This window comes from Salmo salar, chromosome ssa09 (assembly GCF_905237065.1).
Source record: "Salmo salar chromosome ssa09, Ssal_v3.1, whole genome shotgun sequence".
Taxonomy (NCBI): Eukaryota; Metazoa; Chordata; class Actinopteri; order Salmoniformes; family Salmonidae; genus Salmo; species Salmo salar.
The window spans coordinates 99,995,830-100,015,107 of NC_059450.1; positions in this window are offsets into that span (position 1 = coordinate 99,995,830).

Here is a 19,278-nt window from a genome sequence, read left to right on the forward strand (position 1 = left end):
CAGCTATTGTGAGAGAGACATGAGGAGGTCCCTGATTTCAGCTGTAGTGAGAGAGACACGGGGAGGTCCCTGATTTCAGCTGTAGTGAGAGAGACACGGGGAGGTCCCTGATTTCAGCTGTAGCGAGAGAGACATGAGGTCCCTGATTTCAGCTGTAGTGAGAGAGACACGAGGAGGTCACTGATTTCAGCTGTAGTGAGAGAGACACGAAGAGGTCGCTGATTTCAGCTGTAGTGAGAGAGACACGGGGACGTCCCTGATGTCAACTGTAGTGAGAGAGACACGGGGAGGTCCCTGATTTCAGCTGTAGTGAAAGAGACACGAAGAGGTCGCTGATTTCAGCTGTAGTGAGAGAGACACGGGGACGTCCCTGATGTCAACTGTAGTGAGAGAGACACGAAGAGGTCTCTGATTTCAGCTGTAGTGAGAGAGACACGGGGACGTCCCTTATGTCAGCTGTAGTGAGAGAGACACGGGAGGTCCCTGATTTCAGCTGTAGTGAAAGAGAGACACAAGTAGGTCCCTGAATTCAGCTGTAGAGAGAGAGACACGAGGAGGTCCCTGATTTCAGCTGTAGTGAGAGAGACACGGGGACGTCCCTTATGTCAGCTGTAGTAAGAGAGACACGGGGAGGTCCCTGATTTCAGCTGTAGTGACAGAGACACGGGGAGGTCACTGATTTCAGCTTTATTGAGAGAGACACGGGGAGGTCCCTTATTTCAGCTGTTGTGAGAGAGACACGAGGAGGTCCCTGATTTCAGCTGTAGTGAGAGAGACACGGGGAGGACCCTGATTTCAGCTGTAGTGACAGAGACACGAAGAGGTCCCTGATTTCAGTTGTAGTGAGAGAGACACGGGGAGGTCCCTGATTTCAGCTGTAGTGAGAGAGACACGGGGAGGTCCCTGATTTCAGCTGTAGCGAGAGAGACATGAGGTCCCTGATTTCAGCTGTAGTGAGAGAGACACGAGGAGGTCCCTGATTTCAGCTGTAGTGAGAGAGACACGAGGAGGTCCCTGATTCCAGCTGTAGTGAGAGAGACACCAGGAGGTCCCTGATTTCAGCTGTAGTGAGAGAGACACGAAGAGGTCGCTGATTTCAGCTGTAGTGAGAGAGACACGGGGACGTCCCTGATGTCAACTGTAGTGAGAGAGACACGGGGAGGTCCCTGATTTCAGCTGTAGTGAAAGAGAGACACAAGTAGGTCCCTGAATTCAGCTGTACAGAGAGAGACACGAGGAGGTCCCTGATTTCAGCTGTAGTGAGAGAGACACGGGGACGTCCCTCATGTCAGCTGTAGTAAGAGAGACACGGGGAGGTCCCTGATTTCAGCTGTAGTGACAGAGACACGGGGAGGTCACTGATTTCAGCTGTATTGAGAGAGACACGGGGAGGTCCCTGATTTCAGCTGTTGTGAGAGAGACACGAGGAGGTCCCCGATTTCAGCTGTAGTGACAGAGACACGGGGAGGTCACTGATTTCAGCTGTATTGAGAGAGACACGGTGAGGTCCCTGATTTCAGCTGTAGTGACAGAGACACGAGGAGGTCACTGATTTCAGCTTTATTGAGAGAGACACGGGGAGGTCCCTGATTTCAGCTATTGTGAGAGAGACATGAGGAGGTCCCTGATTTCAGCTGTAGTGAGAGAGACACGGGGAGGACCCTGATTTCAGCTGTAGTGACAGAGACACGAAGATGTCCCTGATTTCAGCTGTAGTGAGAGAGACACGGGGAGGTCCCTGATTTCAGCTGTAGTGAGAGAGACACGGGAGGTCCCTGATTTCAGCTGTAGCGAGAGAGACATGAGGTCCCTGATTTCAGCTGTAGTGAGAGAGACACGAGGAGGTCCCTGATTTCAGCTGTAGTGAGAGAGACACGAGGAGGTCCCTGATTCCAGCTGTAGTGAGAGAGACACCAGGAGGTCCCTGATTTCAGCTGTAGTGAGAGAGACACGAAGAGGTCGCTGATTTCAGCTGTAGTGAGAGAGACACGGGGACGTCCCTGATGTCAACTGTAGTGAGAGAGACACGGGGAGGTCCCTGATTTCAGCTGTAGTGAAAGAGAGACACAAGTAGGTCCCTGAATTCAGCTGTAGAGAGAGAGACACGAGGAGGTCCCTGATTTCAGCTGTAGTGAGAGAGACACGGTGACGTCCCTCATGTCAGCTGTAGTAAGAGAGACACGGGGAGGTCCCTGATTTCAGCTGTAGTGACAGAGACACGGGGAGGTCAATGATTTCAGCTGTATTGAGAGAGACACGGGGAGGTCCCTGATTTCAGCTGTAGTGAGAGAGACACGGGGACGTCCCTCATGTCAGCTGTAGTAAGAGAGACACGGGGAGGTCCCTGATTTCAGCTGTAGTGACAGAGACACGGGGAGTTCAATGATTTCAGCTGTATTGAGAGAGACACGGGGAGGTCCCTGATTTCAACTGTAGTGAGAGAGACACGGGGAGGTCCCTGATTTCAGCTGTAGTTAGAGAGACACGATTAGGTGCCTGATTTCAGCTGAAGTGAGAGAGACACGAGGACGTCCCTGATTTCAGCTGTAGTGAGAGAGACACGAGGAGGTCCCTGATTTCAGCTGTAGTGACAGAGACACGGGGAGGTCCCTGATTTCAGCTGTATTGAGAGAGACACGAGGAGGTCCCTGATTTCAGCTGTAGTGAGAGAGACACGAGGAGGTCCCTGATTCCAGCTGTAGTGAGAGAGACACCAGGAGGTCCCTGATTTCAGCTGTAGTGAGAGAGACACGAAGAGGTCCCTGATTTCAGCTGTAGTGAGAGAGACACGAGGAGGTCCCTGATTCCAGCTGTAGTGAGAGAGACACCAGGAGGTCCCTGATTTCAGCTGTAGTGAGAGAGACACGAAGAGGTCGCTGATTTCAGCTGTAGTGAGAGAGACACCGGGACGTCCCTGATGTCAACTGTAGTGAGAGAGACACGGGGAGGTCCCTGATTTCAGCTGTAGTGAAAGAGAGACACAAGTAGGTCCCTGAATTCAGCTGTAGAGAGAGAGACACGAGGAGGTCCCTGATTTCAGCTGTAGTGAGAGAGACACGGGGACGTCCCTCATGTCAGCTGTAGTAAGAGAGACATGGGGAGGTCCCTGATTTCAGCTGTAGTGACAGAGACACGGGGAGGTCACTGATTTCAGCTGTATTGAGAGAGACACGGGGAGGTCCCTGATTTCAACTGTTGTGAGAGAGACACGAGGAGTTCCCCGATTTCAGCTGTAGTGAGAGAGACACGGGGAGGTCCCTGATTTCAGCTATAGCGAGAGAGACACGAGGAGGTCCCTGATTTCAGCTGTAGTGAGAGAGACACGGGGAGGTCCCTGATTTCAGCTGTAGTGAAAGAGAGACACAAGTAGGTCCCTGAATTCAGCTGTACAGAGAGAGACACGAGGAGGTCCCTGATTTCAGCTGTAGTGAGAGAGACACGGGGACTTCCCTCATGTCAGCTGTGGTAAGAGAGACACGGGGAGGTCCCTGATTTCAGCTGTAGTGACAGAGACACGGGGAGGTCACTGATTTCAGCTGTATTGAGAGAGACACGGGGAGGTCCCTGATTTCAGCTGTTGTGAGAGAGACACGAGGAGGTCCCCGATTTCAGCTGTAGTGACAGAGACACGGGGAGGTCACTGATTTCAGCTGTATTGAGAGAGACACGGGGAGGTCCCTGATTTCAGCTGTAGTGACAGAGACACGAGGAGGTCACTGATTTGAGCTTTATTGAGAGAGACACGGGGAGGTCCCTGATTTCAGCTATTGTGAGAGAGACATGAGGAGGTCCCTGATTTCAGCTGTAGTGAGAGAGACACGGGGAGGACCCTGATTTCAGCTGTAGTGACAGAGACACGAAGATGTCCCTGATTTCAGCTGTAGTGAGAGAGACACGGGGAGGTCCCTGATTTCAGCTGTAGTGAGAGAGACACGGGGAGGTCCCTGATTTCAGCTGTAGCGAGAGAGACATGAGGTCCCTGATTTCAGCTGTAGTGAGAGAGACACGAGGAGGTCCCTGATTTCAGCTGTAGTGAGAGAGACACGAGGAGGTCCCTGATTCCAGCTGTAGTGAGAGAGACACCAGGAGGTCCCTGATTTCAGCTGTAGTGAGAGAGACACGAAGAGGTCGCTGATTTCAGCTGTAGTGAGAGAGACACGGGGACGTCCCTGATGTCAACTGTAGTGAGAGAGACACGGGGAGGTCCCTGATTTCAGCTGTAGTGAAAGAGAGACACAAGTAGGTCCCTGAATTCAGCTGTAGAGAGAGAGACACGAGGAGGTCCCTGATTTCAGCTGTAGTGAGAGAGACACGGGGACGTCCCTCATGTCAGCTGTAGTAAGAGAGACACGGGGAGGTCCCTGATTTCAGCTGTAGTGACAGAGACACGGGGAGGTCAATGATTTCAGCTGTATTGAGAGAGACACGAGGAGGTCCCTGATTTCAGCTGTTGTGAGAGAGACACGAGGAGTTCCCCGATTTCAACTGTAGTGAGAGAGACACGGGGAGGTCCCTGATTTCAGCTGTAGTTAGAGAGACACGATTAGGTGCCTGATTTCAGCTGAAGTGAGAGATACACGAGGACGTCCCTGATTTCAGCTGTAGTGAGAGAGACACGAGGAGGTCCCTGATTTCAGCTGTAGTGACAGAGACACGGGGAGGTCCCTGATTTCAGCTGTATTGAGAGAGACACGAGGAGGTCCCTGATTTCAGCTGTAGTGAGAGAGACACGAGGAGGTCCCTGATTCCAGCTGTAGTGAGAGAGACACCAGGAGGTCCCTGATTTCAGCTGTAGTGAGAGAGACACGAAGAGGTCCCTGATTTCAGCTGTAGTGAGAGAGACACGAGGAGGTCCCTGATTCCAGCTGTAGTGAGAGAGACACCAGGAGGTCCCTGATTTCAGCTGTAGTGAGAGAGACACGAAGAGGTCGCTGATTTCAGCTGTAGTGAGAGAGACACGGGGACGTCCCTGATGTCAACTGTAGTGAGAGAGACACGGGGAGGTCCCTGATTTCAGCTGTAGTGAAAGAGAGACACAAGTAGGTCCCTGAATTCAGCTGTAGAGAGAGAGACACGAGGAGGTCCCTGATTTCAGCTGTAGTGAGAGAGACACGGGGACGTCCCTCATGTCAGCTGTAGTAAGAGAGACATGGGGAGGTCCCTGATTTCAGCTGTAGTGACAGAGACACGGGGAGGTCACTGATTTCAGCTGTATTGAGAGAGACACGGGGAGGTCCCTGATTTCAACTGTTGTGAGAGAGACACGAGGAGTTCCCCGATTTCAGCTGTAGTGAGAGAGACACGGGGAGGTCCCTGATTTCAGCTGTAGCGAGAGAGACACGAGGAGGTCCCTGATTTCAGCTGTAGTGAGAGAGACACGAGGAGGTCCCTGATTCCAGCTGTAGTGAGAGAGACACCAGGAGGTCCCTGATTTCAGCTGTAGTGAGAGAGACACGAAGAGGTCGCTGATTTCAGCTGTAGTGAGAGAGACACGGGGACGTCCCTGATGTCAACTGTAGTGAGAGAGACACGGGGAGGTCCCTGATTTCAGCTGTAGTGAAAGAGAGACACAAGTAGGTCCCTGAATTCAGCTGTAGAGAGAGAGACACGAGGAGGTCCCTGATTTCAGCTGTAGTGAGAGAGACACTGGGACGTCCCTCATGTCAGCTGTAGTAAGAGAGACACGGGGAGGTCCCTGATTTCAGCTGTAGTGACAGAGACACGGGGAGGTCACTGATTTCAGCTGTATTGAGAGAGACACGGGGAGGTCCCTTATTTCAGCTGTTGTGAGAGAGACACGAGGAGTTCCCCGATTTCAGCTGTAGTGAGAGAGACACGGGGAGGTCCCTGATTTCAGCTGTAGTTAGAGAGACACGATTAGGTGCCTGATTTCAGCTGAAGTGAGAGAGACACGAGGACGTCCCTGATTTCAGCTGTAGTGAGAGAGACACGAGGAGGTCCCTGATTTCAGCTGTAGTGACAGAGACACGGGGAGGTCCCTGATTTCAGCTGTATTGAGAGAGACACAGGGAGGTCCCTGATTTCAGATGTTGTGAGAGAGACACGAGGAGGTCCCTGATTTCATCTGTAGTGAGAGAGACACGATGTGGTCCCTGATTTCAGCTGTAGCGAGAGAGACACGGGGAGGTCCCTGATTTCAGCTGTAGTGACAGAGACACGAGGAGGTCCCTGATTTCAGCTGTAGTGACAGAGACACGGGGAGGTCCCTGATTTCAGCTGTAGTGAGAGAGACACGGGGAGGTCCCTGATTTCACCTGTAGTGACAGAGACACGGGGAGGTCCCTGATTTCAGCTGTAGTGAGAGAGACACGAGGAGGTCCCTGTTTTCAGCTGTAGTGTGAGAGATACGGGGAGGTCCCTGATTTCAGCTGTAGTGATACACGAAGAGGTCCCTGATTTCAGCTGTTGTGAGAGAGACACGGTGACGTCCCTGATGTCAACTCTAGTGAGAGAGACACGTGGAGGTCCCTGATTTCAGCTGTAGAGAGAGAGAGATACGGGGAGGTCCCTGATTTCAGCTGTAGTGAGAGAGACACGGGGAGTTCAATGATTTCAGCTGTAGTGAGAGAGACACGGGGCATTCCCTGATTTCAGCTGTAGTGAGAGAAACACGGGGACGTCCCTGATTTCAGCTGTAGTGACAGAGACACGAGGAGGTCCCTGATTTCAGCTTTAGTGAGAGAGACACGGGGATGTCCCTGATGTCACCTGTAGTGAGAGAGACACGGGGACGTCCCTGATTTCAGCTGTAGTGAGAGAGACATGGGGAAGTCCCTGATTTCAGCTGTAGTGAGAGAGACACAAGGAGGTCCCTGATTACAGCTGTAGTGAGAGAGACACGATGAGGTCCCTGATTTCAGCTGTAGTGAGAGAGACACGGGGAGGTCCCTGATTTCAGCTGTAGCGAGAGAGACATGAGGTCCCTGATTTCAGCTGTAGTGAGAGAGACACGAGGAGGTCCCTGATTTCAGCTGTAGTGAGAGAGACACGAGGAGGTCCCTGATTCCAGCTGTAGTGAGAGAGACACCAGGAGGTCCCTGATTTCAGCTGTAGTGAGAGAGACACGAAGAGGTCGCTGATTTCAGCTGTATTGAGAGAGACACGGGGACGTCCCTGATGTCAACTGTAGTGAGAGAGACACGGGGAGGTCCCTGATTTCAGCTGTAGTGAAAGAGAGACACAAGTAGGTCCCTGAATTCAGCTGTAGAGAGAGAGACACGAGGAGGTCCCTGATTTCAGCTGTAGTGAGAGAGACACGGGGACGTCCCTTATGTCAGCTGTAGTAAGAGAGACACGGGGAGGTCCCTGATTTCAGCTGTAGTGACAGAGACACGGGGAGGTCACTGATTTCAGTTGTATTGAGAGAGACACGGGGAGGTCCCTGATTTCAGCTGTTGTGAGAGAGACACGAGGAGGTCCCTGATTTTAGCTGTAGTGAGAGAGACACGGGGAGGTCCCTGATTTCAGCTGTAGTTAGAGAGACACGATTAGGTGCCTGATTTCAGCTGAAGTGAGAGATACACGAGGACGTCCCTTATTTCAGCTGTAGTGAGAGAGACACGAGGAGGTCCCTGATTTCAGCTGTAGTGACAGAGACACGGGGAGGTCCCTGATTTCAGCTGTAATGAGAGAGACACAGGGAGGTCCCTGATTTCAGATGTTGTGAGAGAGACACGAGGAGGTCCCTGATTTCAGCTGTAGTGAGAGAGACACGGGGCATTCCCTGATTTCAGCTGTAGTGAGAGAAACACGGGGACGTCCCTGATTTCAGCTGTAGTGACAGAGACACGAGGAAGTCCCTAATTTCAGCTGTAGTGAGAGAGACACGGGGAGTTCCCTGATTTCAGCTGTAGTCAGAGAGACACGGGGACGTCCCTGATGTCAGCTGTAGTGACAGAGACACAAGGAGGTCCCTAATTTCAGCTGCAGTTAAAGAGACACGGGGACGTCCCTTATTTCAGCTGTAGTGAGAGAGACACGAGGAGGTCCCTGATTTCAGCTGTAGTTAGAGAGACACGATGTGGTCCCTGATTTCAGCTGTAGCGAGAGAGACACGGGGAGGTCCCTGATTTCAGCTTTAGTGACAGAGACACGAGGAGGTCCCTGATTTCAGCTGTAGTGACAGAGACACGGGGAGGTCCCTGATTTCAGCTGTAGTGAGAGAGACACGGGGAAGTCCCTGATTTCAGCTGTAGTGACAGAGTCACGGGGAGGTCCCTGATTTCAGCTGTAGCGAGAGAGACTTGAGGTCCCTGATTTAAGCTGTAGTGAGAGAGACACGAGGAGGTCCCTGATTTCAGCTGTAGTGAGAGAGACATGAGGAGGTCCCTGATTTCAGCTGTAGTGAGAGAGAAACGGGGAGGTCCCTGATTTCAGCTGTAGCGAGAGAGACATGAGGTCCCTGATTTCAGCTGTAGTGAGAGAGACACGAGGAGGTCCCTGTTTTCAGCTGTAGTGACAGAGACACGGGGACGTCCCTGATTTCAGCTGTAGCGAGAGAGACATGAGGTCCCTGATTTCAGCTGTAGTGAGAGAGACACGAGGAGGTCCCTGTTTTCAGCTGTAGTGAGAGAGACACGGGGAGGTCCCTGATTTCAGCTGTAGTGATACATGAAGAGGTCCCTGATTTCAGCTGTTGTGAGAGAGACACGGTGACGTCCCTGATGTCAACTCTAGTGAGAGAGACACGGGGAGGTCCCTGATTTCACCTGTAGTGACAGAGACACGGGGAGGTCCCTGATTTCAGCTGTAGTGAGAGAGACACGAGGAGGTCCCTGTTTTCAGCTGTAGTGTGAGAGATACGGGGGAGGTCCCTGATTTCAGCTGTAGTGATACACGAAGAGGTCCCTGATTTCAGCTGTTGTGAGAGAGACACGGTGACGTCCCTGATGTCAACTCTAGTGAGAGAGACACGTGGAGGTCCCTGATTTCAGCTGTAGAGAGAGAGAGATACGGGGAGGTCCCTGATTTCAGCTGTAGTGAGAGAGACACGGGGAGTTCCCTGATTTCAGCTGTAGTGAGAGAGACACGGGGCATTCCCTGATTTCAGCTGTAGTGAGAGAAACACGGGGACGTCCCTGATTTCAGCTGTAGTGACAGAGACACGAGGAGGTCCCTGATTTCAGCTTTAGTGAGAGAGACACGGGGATGTCCCTGATGTCACCTGTAGTGAGAGAGAAACGGGGACGTCCCTGATTTCAGCTGTAGTGAGAGAGACATGGGGAAGTCCCTGATTTCAGCTGTAGTGAGAGAGACACAAGGAGGTCCCTGATTACAGCTGTAGTGAGAGAGACACGATGAGGTCCCTGATTTCAGCTGTAGTGAGAGAGACACGGGGAGGTCCCTGATTTCAGCTGTAGCGAGAGAGACATGAGGTCCCTGATTTCAGCTGTAGTGAGAGAGACACGAGGAGGTCCCTGATTTCAGCTGTAGTGAGAGAGACACGAGGAGGTCCCTGATTCCAGCTGTAGTGAGAGAGACACCAGGAGGTCCCTGATTTCAGCTGTAGTGAGAGAGACACGAAGAGGTCGCTGATTTCAGCTGTATTGAGAGAGAGAAAGGGAAGGTCCGTGATTTCAGCTGTAGTGAAAGAGAGACACAAGTAGGTCCCTGAATTCAGCTGTAGAGAGAGAGACACGAGGAGGTCCCTGATTTCAGCTGTAGTGAGAGAGACACGGGGACGTCCCTTATGTCAGCTGTAGTAAGAGAGACACGGGGAGGTCCCTGATTTCAGCTGTAGTGACAGAGACACGGGGAGGTCACTGATTTCAGTTGTATTGAGAGAGACACGGGGAGGTCCCTGATTTCAGCTGTTGTGAGAGAGACACGAGGAGGTCCCTGATTTTAGCTGTAGTGAGAGAGACACGGGGAGGTCCCTGATTTCAGCTGTAGTTAGAGAGACACGATTAGGTGCCTGATTTCAGCTGAAGTGAGAGAGACACGAGGACGTCCCTTATTTCAGCTGTAGTGAGAGAGACACGAGGAGGTCCCTGATTTCAGCTGTAGTGACAGAGACACGGGGAGGTCCCTGATTTCAGCTGTAATGAGAGAGACACAGGGAGGTCCCTGATTTCAGATGTTGTGAGAGAGACACGAGGAGGTCCCTGATTTCAGCTGTAGTGAGAGAGACACGGGGCATTCCCTGATTTCAGCTGTAGTGAGAGAAACACGGGGACGTCCCTGATTTCAGCTGTAGTGACAGAGACACGAGGAAGTCCCTAATTTCAGCTGTAGTGAGAGAGACACGGGGAGTTCCCTGATTTCAGCTGTAGTCAGAGAGACACGGGGACGTCCCTGATGTCAGCTGTAGTGACAGAGACACAAGGAGGTCCCTAATTTCAGCTGCAGTTAAAGAGACACGGGGACGTCCCTTATTTCAGCTGTAGTGAGAGAGACACGAGGAGGTCCCTGATTTCAGCTGTAGTTAGAGAGACACGATGTGGTCCCTGATTTCAGCTGTAGCGAGAGAGACACGGGGAGGTCCCTGATTTCAGCTTTAGTGACAGAGACACGAGGAGGTCCCTGATTTCAGCTGTAGTGACAGAGACACGGGGAGGTCCCTGATTTCAGCTGTAGTGAGAGAGACACGGGGAAGTCCCTGATTTCAGCTGTAGTGACAGAGTCACGGGGAGGTCCCTGATTTCAGCTGTAGCAAGAGAGACTTGAGGTCCCTGATTTCAGCTGTAGTGAGAGAGACACGAGGAGGTCCCTGATTTCAGCTGTAGTGAGAGAGACATGAGGAGGTCCCTGATTTCAGCTGTAGTGAGAGAGAAACGGGGAGGTCCCTGATTTCAGCTGTAGCGAGAGAGACATGAGGTCCCTGATTTCAGCTGTAGTGAGAGAGACACGAGGATGTCCCTGTTTTCAGCTGTAGTGACAGAGACACGGGGACGTCCCTGATTTCAGCTGTAGCGAGAGAGACATGAGGTCCCTGATTTCAGCTGTAGTGAGAGAGACACGAGGAGGTCCCTGTTTTCAGCTGTAGTGAGAGAGACACGGGAGGTCCCTGATTTCAGCTGTAGTGATACACGAAGAGGTCCCTGATTTCAGCTGTTGTGAGAGAGACACGGTGACGTCCCTGATGTCAACTCTAGTGAGAGAGACACGAGGAGGTCCCTGATTTCACCTGTAGTGACAGAGACACGGGGAGGTCCCTGATTTCAGCTGTAGTGAGAGAGACACGAGGAGGTCCCTGTTTTCAGCTGTAGTGTGAGAGATACGGGAGGTCCCTGATTTCAGCTGTAGTGATACACGAAGAGGTCCCTGATTTCAGCTGTTGTGAGAGAGACACGGTGACGTCCCTGATGTCAACTCTAGTGAGAGAGACACGTGGAGGTCCCTGATTTCAGCTGTAGAGAGAGAGATACGGGGAGGTCCCTGATTTCAGCTGTAGTGAGAGAGACACGGGGAGTTCCCTGATTTCAGCTGTAGTGAGAGAGACACGGGGCATTCCCTGATTTCAGCTGTAGTGAGAGAAACACGGGGACGTCCCTGATTTCAGCTGTAGTGACAGAGACACGAGGAGGTCCCTGATTTCAGCTTTAGTGAGAGAGACACGGGGATGTCCCTGATGTCACCTGTAGTGAGAGAGACACGGGGACGTCCCTGATTTCAGCTGTAGTGAGAGAGACATGGGGAAGTCCCTGATTTCAGCTGTAGTGAGAGAGACACAAGGAGGTCCCTGATTTCAGCTGTAGTGAGAGAGACACGATGAGGTCCCTGATTTCAGCTGTAGCGAGAGAGACACAGGGAGGTCCCTGATTTCAGCTGTAGTGACAGAGACACGAGGAGGTCCCTGATTTCAGCTGTAGTGACAGAGACACGAAGAGGTCCCTGATTTCAGCTGTAGTGAGAGAGACACGGGGAGGTCCCTGATTTCAGCTGTAGTGAGAGAGACACGGGGAGGTCCCTGATTTCAGCTGTAGCGAGAGAGACATGAGGTCCCTGATTTCAGCTGTAGTGAGAGAGACACGAGGAGGTCCCTGATTTCAGCTGTAGTGAGAGAGACACGAGGAGGTCCCTGATTCCAGCTGTAGTGAGAGAGACACCAGGAGGTCCCTGATTTCAGCTGTAGTGAGAGAGACACGAAGAGGTCGCTGATTTCAGCTGTAGTGAGAGAGACACGGGGAAGTCCCTGATTTCACCTGTAGTGAGAGAGACACGAGGAGGTCCCTGATTTCAGCTGTAGTGAGAGAGACACAGGGATGTCCCTGATGTCAGCTGTAGTGAGAGAGACACGGGGACGTCCCTGATTTCAGCTGTAGTGAGAGAGACATGGGGAAGTCCCTGATTTCAGCTGTAGTGAGAGAGACACAAGGAGGTCCCTGATTACAGCTGTAGTGAGAGAGACACGATGAGGTCCCTGATTTCAGCTGTAGCTAGAGAGACACGGGGAGGTCCCTGATTTCAGCTGTAGTGACAGAGACACGAGGAGGTCCCTGATTTCAGCTGTAGTGACAGAGACACGAAGAGGTCCCTGATTTCAGCTGTAGTGAGAGAGACACGGGTAGGTCCCTGATTTCAGCTGTAGTGAGAGAGACACGGGGAGGTCCCTGATTTCAGCTGTAGCGAGAGAGACATGAGGTCCCTGATTTCAGCTGTAGTGAGAGAGACACGGGGAGGTCACTGATTTCAGTTGTATTGAGAGAGACACGGGGAGGTCCCTGATTTCAGCTGTTGTGAGAGAGACACGAGGAGGTCCCTGATTTTAGCTGTAGTGAGAGAGACACGGGGAGGTCCCTGATTTCAGCTGTAGTTAGAGAGACACGATTAGGTGCCTGATTTCAGCTGAAGTGAGAGAGACACGAGGACGTCCCTTATTTCAGCTGTAGTGAGAGAGACACGAGGAGGTCCCTGATTTCAGCTGTAGTGACAGAGACACGGGGAGGTCCCTGATTTCAGCTGTAATGAGAGAGACACAGGGAAGTCCCTGATTTCAGATGTTGTGAGAGAGACACGAGGAGGTCCCTGATTTCAGCTGTAGTGAGAGAGACACGGGGCATTCCCTGATTTCAGCTGTAGTGAGAGAAACACGGGGACGTCCCTGATTTCAGCTGTAGTGACAGAGACACGAGGAAGTCCCTAATTTCAGCTGTAGTGAGAGAGACACGGGGAGTTCCCTGATTTCAGCTGTAGTGAGAGAGACACGGGGACGTCCCTGATGTCAGCTGTAGTGACAGAGACACAAGGAGGTCCCTAATTTCAGCTGCAGTTAAAGAGACACGGGGACGTCCCTTATTTCAGCTGTAGTGAGAGAGACACGAGGAGGTCCCTGATTTCAGCTGTAGTTAGAGAGACACGATGTGGTCCCTGATTTCAGCTGTAGCGAGAGAGACACGGGGAGGTCCCTGATTTCAGCTTTAGTGACAGAGACACGAGGAGGTCCCTGATTTCAGCTGTAGTGACAGAGACACGGGGAGGTCCCTGATTTCAGCTGTAGTGAGAGAGACACGGGGAAGTCCCTGATTTCAGCTGTCGTGACAGAGACACGGGGAGGTCCCTGATTTCAGCTGCAGTGAGAGAGACACGAGGAGGTCCCTGATTTCAGCTGTAGTGAGAGAGACATGAGGAGGTCCCTGATTTCAGCTGTAGTGAGAGAGAAACGGGGAGGTCCCTGATTTCAGCTGTAGCGAGAGAGACATGAGGTCCCTGATTTCAGCTGTAGTGAGAGAGACACGAGGAGGTCCCTGTTTTCAGCTGTAGTGACAGAGACACGGGGAGGTCCCTGATTTCAGCTGTAGCGAGAGAGACATGAGGTCCCTGATTTCAGCTGTAGTGAGAGAGACACGAGGAGGTCCCTGTTTTCAGCTGTAGTGAGAGAGACACGGGGAGGTCCCTGATTTCAGCTGTAGTGATACACGAAGAGGTCCCTGATTTCAGCTGTTGTGAGAGAGACACGGTGACGTCCCTGATGTCAACTCTAGTGAGAGAGACACGTGGAGGTCCCTGATTTCAGCTGTAGAGAGAGAGAGATACGGGGAGATCCCTGATTTCAGCTGTAGTGAGAGAGACACGGGGAGTTCCCTGATTTCAGCTGTAGTGAGAGAGACACGGGGCATTCACTGATTTCAGCTGTAGTGAGAGAAACACGGGGACGTCCCTGATTTCAGCTGTAGTGACAGAGACACGAGGAGGTCCCTAATTTCAGCTGTAGTGAGAGAGACACGGGGAGTTCCCTGATTTCAGCTGTAGTGAGAGAGACACGGGGACGTCCCTGATTTCACCTGTAGTGAGAGAGACACGAGGAGGTCCCTGATTTCAGCTGTAGTGAGAGAGACACTGGGATGTCCCTGATGTCAGCTGTAGTGAGAGAGACACTGGGACGTCCCTGATTTCAGCTGTAGTGAGAGAGACAAGGGAAGTCCCTGATTTCAGCTGTAGTGAGAGAGACACAAGGAGGTCCCTGATTACAGCTGTAGTGAGAGAGACACGATGAGGTCCCTGATTTCAGCTGTAGCGAGAGAGACACAGGGAGGTCCCTGATTTCAGCTGTAGTGACAGAGACACGAGGAGGTCCCTGATTTCAGCTGTAGTGACAGAGACACGAAGAGGTCCCTGATTTCAGCTGTAGTGAGAGAGACACGGGGAGGTCCCTGATTTCAGCTGTAGTGAGAGAGACACGGGGAGGTCCCTGATTTCAGCTGTAGCGAGAGAGACATGAGGTCCCTGATTTCAGCTGTAGTGAGAGAGACACGAGGAGGTCCCTGATTTCAGCTGTAGTGAGAGAGACACGAGGAGGTCCCTGATTCCAGCTGTAGTGAGAGAGACACCAGGAGGTCCCTGATTTCAGCTGTAGTGAGAGAGACACGAAGAGGTCGCTGATTTCAGCTGTAGTGAGAGAGACACGGGGAAGTCCCTGATTTCACCTGTAGTGAGAGAGACACGAGGAGGTCCCTGATTTCAGCTGTAGTGAGAGAGACACAGGGATGTCCCTGATGTCAGCTGTAGTGAGAGAGACACGGGGACGTCACTGATTTCAGCTGTAGTGAGAGAGACATGGGGAAGTCCCTGATTCAGCTGTAGTGAGAGAGACACAATGAGGTCCCTGATTACAGCTGTAGTGAGAGAGACACGATGAGGTCCCTGATTTCAGCTGTAGCTAGAGAGACACGGGGAGGTCCCTGATTTCAGCTGTAGTGACAGAGACACGAGGAGGTCCCTGATTTCAGCTGTAGTGACAGAGACACGAAGAGGTCCCTGATTTCAGCTGTAGTGAGAGAGACACGGGTAGGTCCCTGATTTCAGCTGTAGTGAGAGAGACACGGGGAGGTCCCTGATTTCAGCTGTAGCGAGAGAGACATGAGGTCCCTGATTTCAGCTGTAGTGAGAGAGACACGAGGAGGTCCCTGAATCCAGCTGTAGTGAGAGAGACACCAGGAGGTCCCTGATTTCAGCTGTAGTGAGAGAGACACGAAGAGGTCGCTGATTTCAGCTGTAGTGAGAGAGACACGGGGAAGTCCCTGATTTCACCTGTAGTGAGAGAGACACGAGGAGGTCCCTGATTTCAGCTATAGTGAGAGAGACACAGGGATGTCCCTGATGTCAGCTGTAGTGAGAGAGACACGGGGACGTCCCTGATTTCAGCTGTAGTGAGAGAGACATGGGGAAGTCCCTGATTTCAGCTGTAGTGAGAGAGACACAAGGAGGTCCCTGATTACAGCTGTAGTGAGAGAGACAAGATGAGGTCCCTGATTTCAGCTGTAGCGAGAGAGACACGGGGAGGTCCCTGATTTCAGCTGTAGTGACAGAGACACGAAGAGGTCCCTGATTTCAGCTGTAGTGACAGAGACACGAAGAGGTCCCTGATTTCAGCTGTAGTGAGAGAGACACGGGGAGGTCCCTGATTTCAGCTGTAGTGAGAGAGACACGGGGAGGTCCCTGATTTCAGCTGTAGCGAGAGAGACATGAGGTCCCTGATTTCAGCTGTAGTGAGAGAGACACGAGGAGGTCACTGATTTCAGCTGTAGTGAGAGAGACACGAGGAGGTCCCTGATTCCAGCTGTAGTGAGAGAGACACCAGGAGGTCCCTGATTTCAGCTGTAGTGAGAGAGACACGAAGAGGTCGCTGATTTCAGCTGTAGTGAGAGAGACACGGGGACGTCCCTGATGTCAACTGTAGTGAGAGAGACACGGGAGGTCCCTGATTTCAGCTGTAGTGAAAGAGAGACACAAGTAGGTTCTGAATTCAGCTGTAGAGAGAGAGACACGAGGAGGTCCCTGATTTCAGCTGTAGTGAGAGAGACACGGGGACGTCCCTCATGTCAGCTGTAGTAAGAGAGACACGGGGAGGTCCCTGATTTCAGCTGTAGTGACAGAGACACGGGGAGGTCACTGATTTCAGCTGTATTGAGAGAGACACGGGGAGGTCCCTGATTTCAGCTGTAGTGACAGAGACACGGGGAGGTCACTGATTTCAGCTTTATTGAGAGAGACACGGGGAGGTCCCTTATTTCAGCTATTGTGAGAGAGACATGAGGAGGTCCCTGATTTCAGCTGTAGTGAGAGAGACACGGGGAGGACCCTGATTTCAGCTGTAGTGACAGAGACACGAAGAGGTCCCTGATTTCAGCTGTAGTGAGAGAGACACGGGGAGGTCCCTGATTTCAGCTGTAGTGAGAGAGACACGGGGAGGTCCCTGATTTCAGCTGTAGCGAGAGAGACATGAGGTCCCTGATTTCAGCTGTAGTGAGAGAGACACGAGGAAGTCTCTGATTTCAGCTGTAGTGAGAGAGACACGAGGAGGTCCCTGATTCCAGCTGTAGTGAGAGAGACACCAGGAGGTCCCTGATTTCAGCTGTAGTGAGAGAGACACGAAGAGGTCGCTGATTTCAGCTGTAGTGAGAGAGACACGGGGACGTCCCTGATGTCAACTGTAGTGAGAGAGACACGGGAGGTCCCTGATTTCAGCTGTAGTGAAAGAGAGACACAAGTAGGTTCTGAATTCAGCTGTAGAGAGAGAGACACGAGGAGGTCCCTGATTTCAGCTGTAGTGAGAGAGACACGGGGACGTCCCTCATGTCAGCTGTAGTAAGAGAGACACGGGGAGGTCCCTGATTTCAGCTGTAGTGACAGAGACACGGGGAGGTCACTGATTTCAGCTGTATTGAGAGAGACACGGGGAGGTCCCTGATTTCAGCTGTAGTGACAGAGACACGGGGAGGTCACTGATTTCAGCTTTATTGAGAGAGACACGGGGAGGTCCCTTATTTCAGCTATTGTGAGAGAGACATGAGGAGGTCCCTGATTTCAGCTGTAGTGAGAGAGACACGGGGAGGACCCTGATTTCAGCTGTAGTGACAGAGACACGAAGAGGTCCCTGATTTCAGCTGTAGTGAGAGAGACACGGGGAGGTCCCTGATTTCAGCTGTAGTGAGAGAGACACGGGGAGGTCCCTGATTTCAGCTGTAGCGAGAGAGACATGAGGTCCCTGATTTCAGCTGTAGTGAGAGAGACACGAGGAAGTCTCTGATTTCAGCTGTAGTGAGAGAGACACGAGGAGGTCCCTGATTCCAGCTGTAGTGAGAGAGACACCAGGAGGTCCCTGATTTCAGCTGTAGTGAGAGAGACACGAAGAGGTCGCTGATTTCAGCTGTAGTGAGAGAGACACGGGGACGTGCCTGATGTCAACTGTAGTGAGAGAGACACGGGGAGGTCCCTGATTTCAGCTGTAGTGAAAGAGAGACACAAGTAGGTCCCTGAATTCAGCTGTAGAGAGAGAGACACGAGGAGGTCCCTGATTTCAGCTGTAGTGAGAGAGACACGGGGACGTCCCTCATGTCAGCTGTAGTAAGAGAGACACGGGGAGGTCCCTGATTTCAGCTGTAGTGACAGAGACACGGGGAGGTCCCTGATTTCAGCTGTATTGAGAGAGACACGAGGAGGTCCCTGATTTCAGCTGAAGTGAGAGAGACACGAGGAGGTCCCTGATTCCAGCTGTAGTGAGAGAGACACCAGGAGGTCCCTGATTTCAGCTGTAGTGAGAGAGACACGAAGAGGTCCCTGATTTCAGGTGTAGTGAGAGAGACACGAGGAGGTCCCTGATTCCAGCTGTAGTGAGAGAGACACCAGGAGGTCCCTGATTTCAGCTGTAGTGAGAGAGACACGAAGAGGTCGCTGATTTCAGCTGTAGTGAGAGAGACACGGGGACGTCCCTGATGTCAACTGTAGTGAGAGAGACACGGGGAGGTCCCTGATTTCAGCTGTAGTGAAAGAGAGACACAAGTAGGTCCCTGAATTCAGCTGTAGAGAGAGAGACACGAGGAGGTCCCTGATTTCAGCTGTAGTGAGAGAGACACGGGGACGTCCCTCATGTCAGCTGTAGTAAGAGAGACACGGGGAGGTCCCTGATTTCAGCTGTAGTGACAGAGACACGGGGAGGTCACTGATTTCAGCTGTATTTAGAGAGACACGGGGAGGTCCCTAAATTCAGCTGTTGTGAGAGAGACACGAGGAGGTCCCCGATTTCAGCTGTAGTGACAGAGACACGGGGAGGTCACTGATTTCAGCTGTATTGAGAGAGACACGGGGAGGTCCCTGATTTCAGCTGTAGTGACAGAGACACGGGGAGGTCACTGATTTCAGCTTTATTGAGAGAGACACGGGGAGGTCCCTGATTTCAGCTATTGTGAGAGAGACATGAGGAGGTCCCTGATTTCAGCTGTAGTGAGAGAGACACGGGGAGGACCCTGATTTCAGCTGTAGTGACAGAGACACGAAGAGGTCGCTGATTTCAGCTGTAGTGAGAGAGACACGGGGACGTCCCTGATGTCAACTGTAGTGAGAGAGACACGGGGAGGTCCCTGATTTCAGCTGTAGTGAAAGAGAGACACAAGTAGGTCCCTGAATTCAGCTGTAGAGAGAGAGACACGAGGAGGTCCCTGATTTCAGCTGTAGTGAGAGAGACACGGGGACGTCCCTCATGTCAGCTGTAGTAAGAGAGACACGGGGAGGTCCCTGATTTCAGCTGTAGTGACAGAGACACGGGGAGGTCCCTGATTTCAGCTGTATTGAGAGAGACACGAGGAGGTCCCTGATTTCAGCTGTAGTGAGAGAGACACGAGGAGGTCCCTGATTCCAGCTGTAGTGAGAGAGACACCAGGAGGTCCCTGATTTCAGCTGTAGTGAGAGAGACACGAAGAGGTCCCTGATTTCAGGTGTAGTGAGAGAGACACGAGGAGGTCCCTGATTCCAGCTGTAGTGAGAGAGACACCAGGAGGTCCCTGATTTCAGCTGTAGTGAGAGAGACACGAAGAGGTCGCT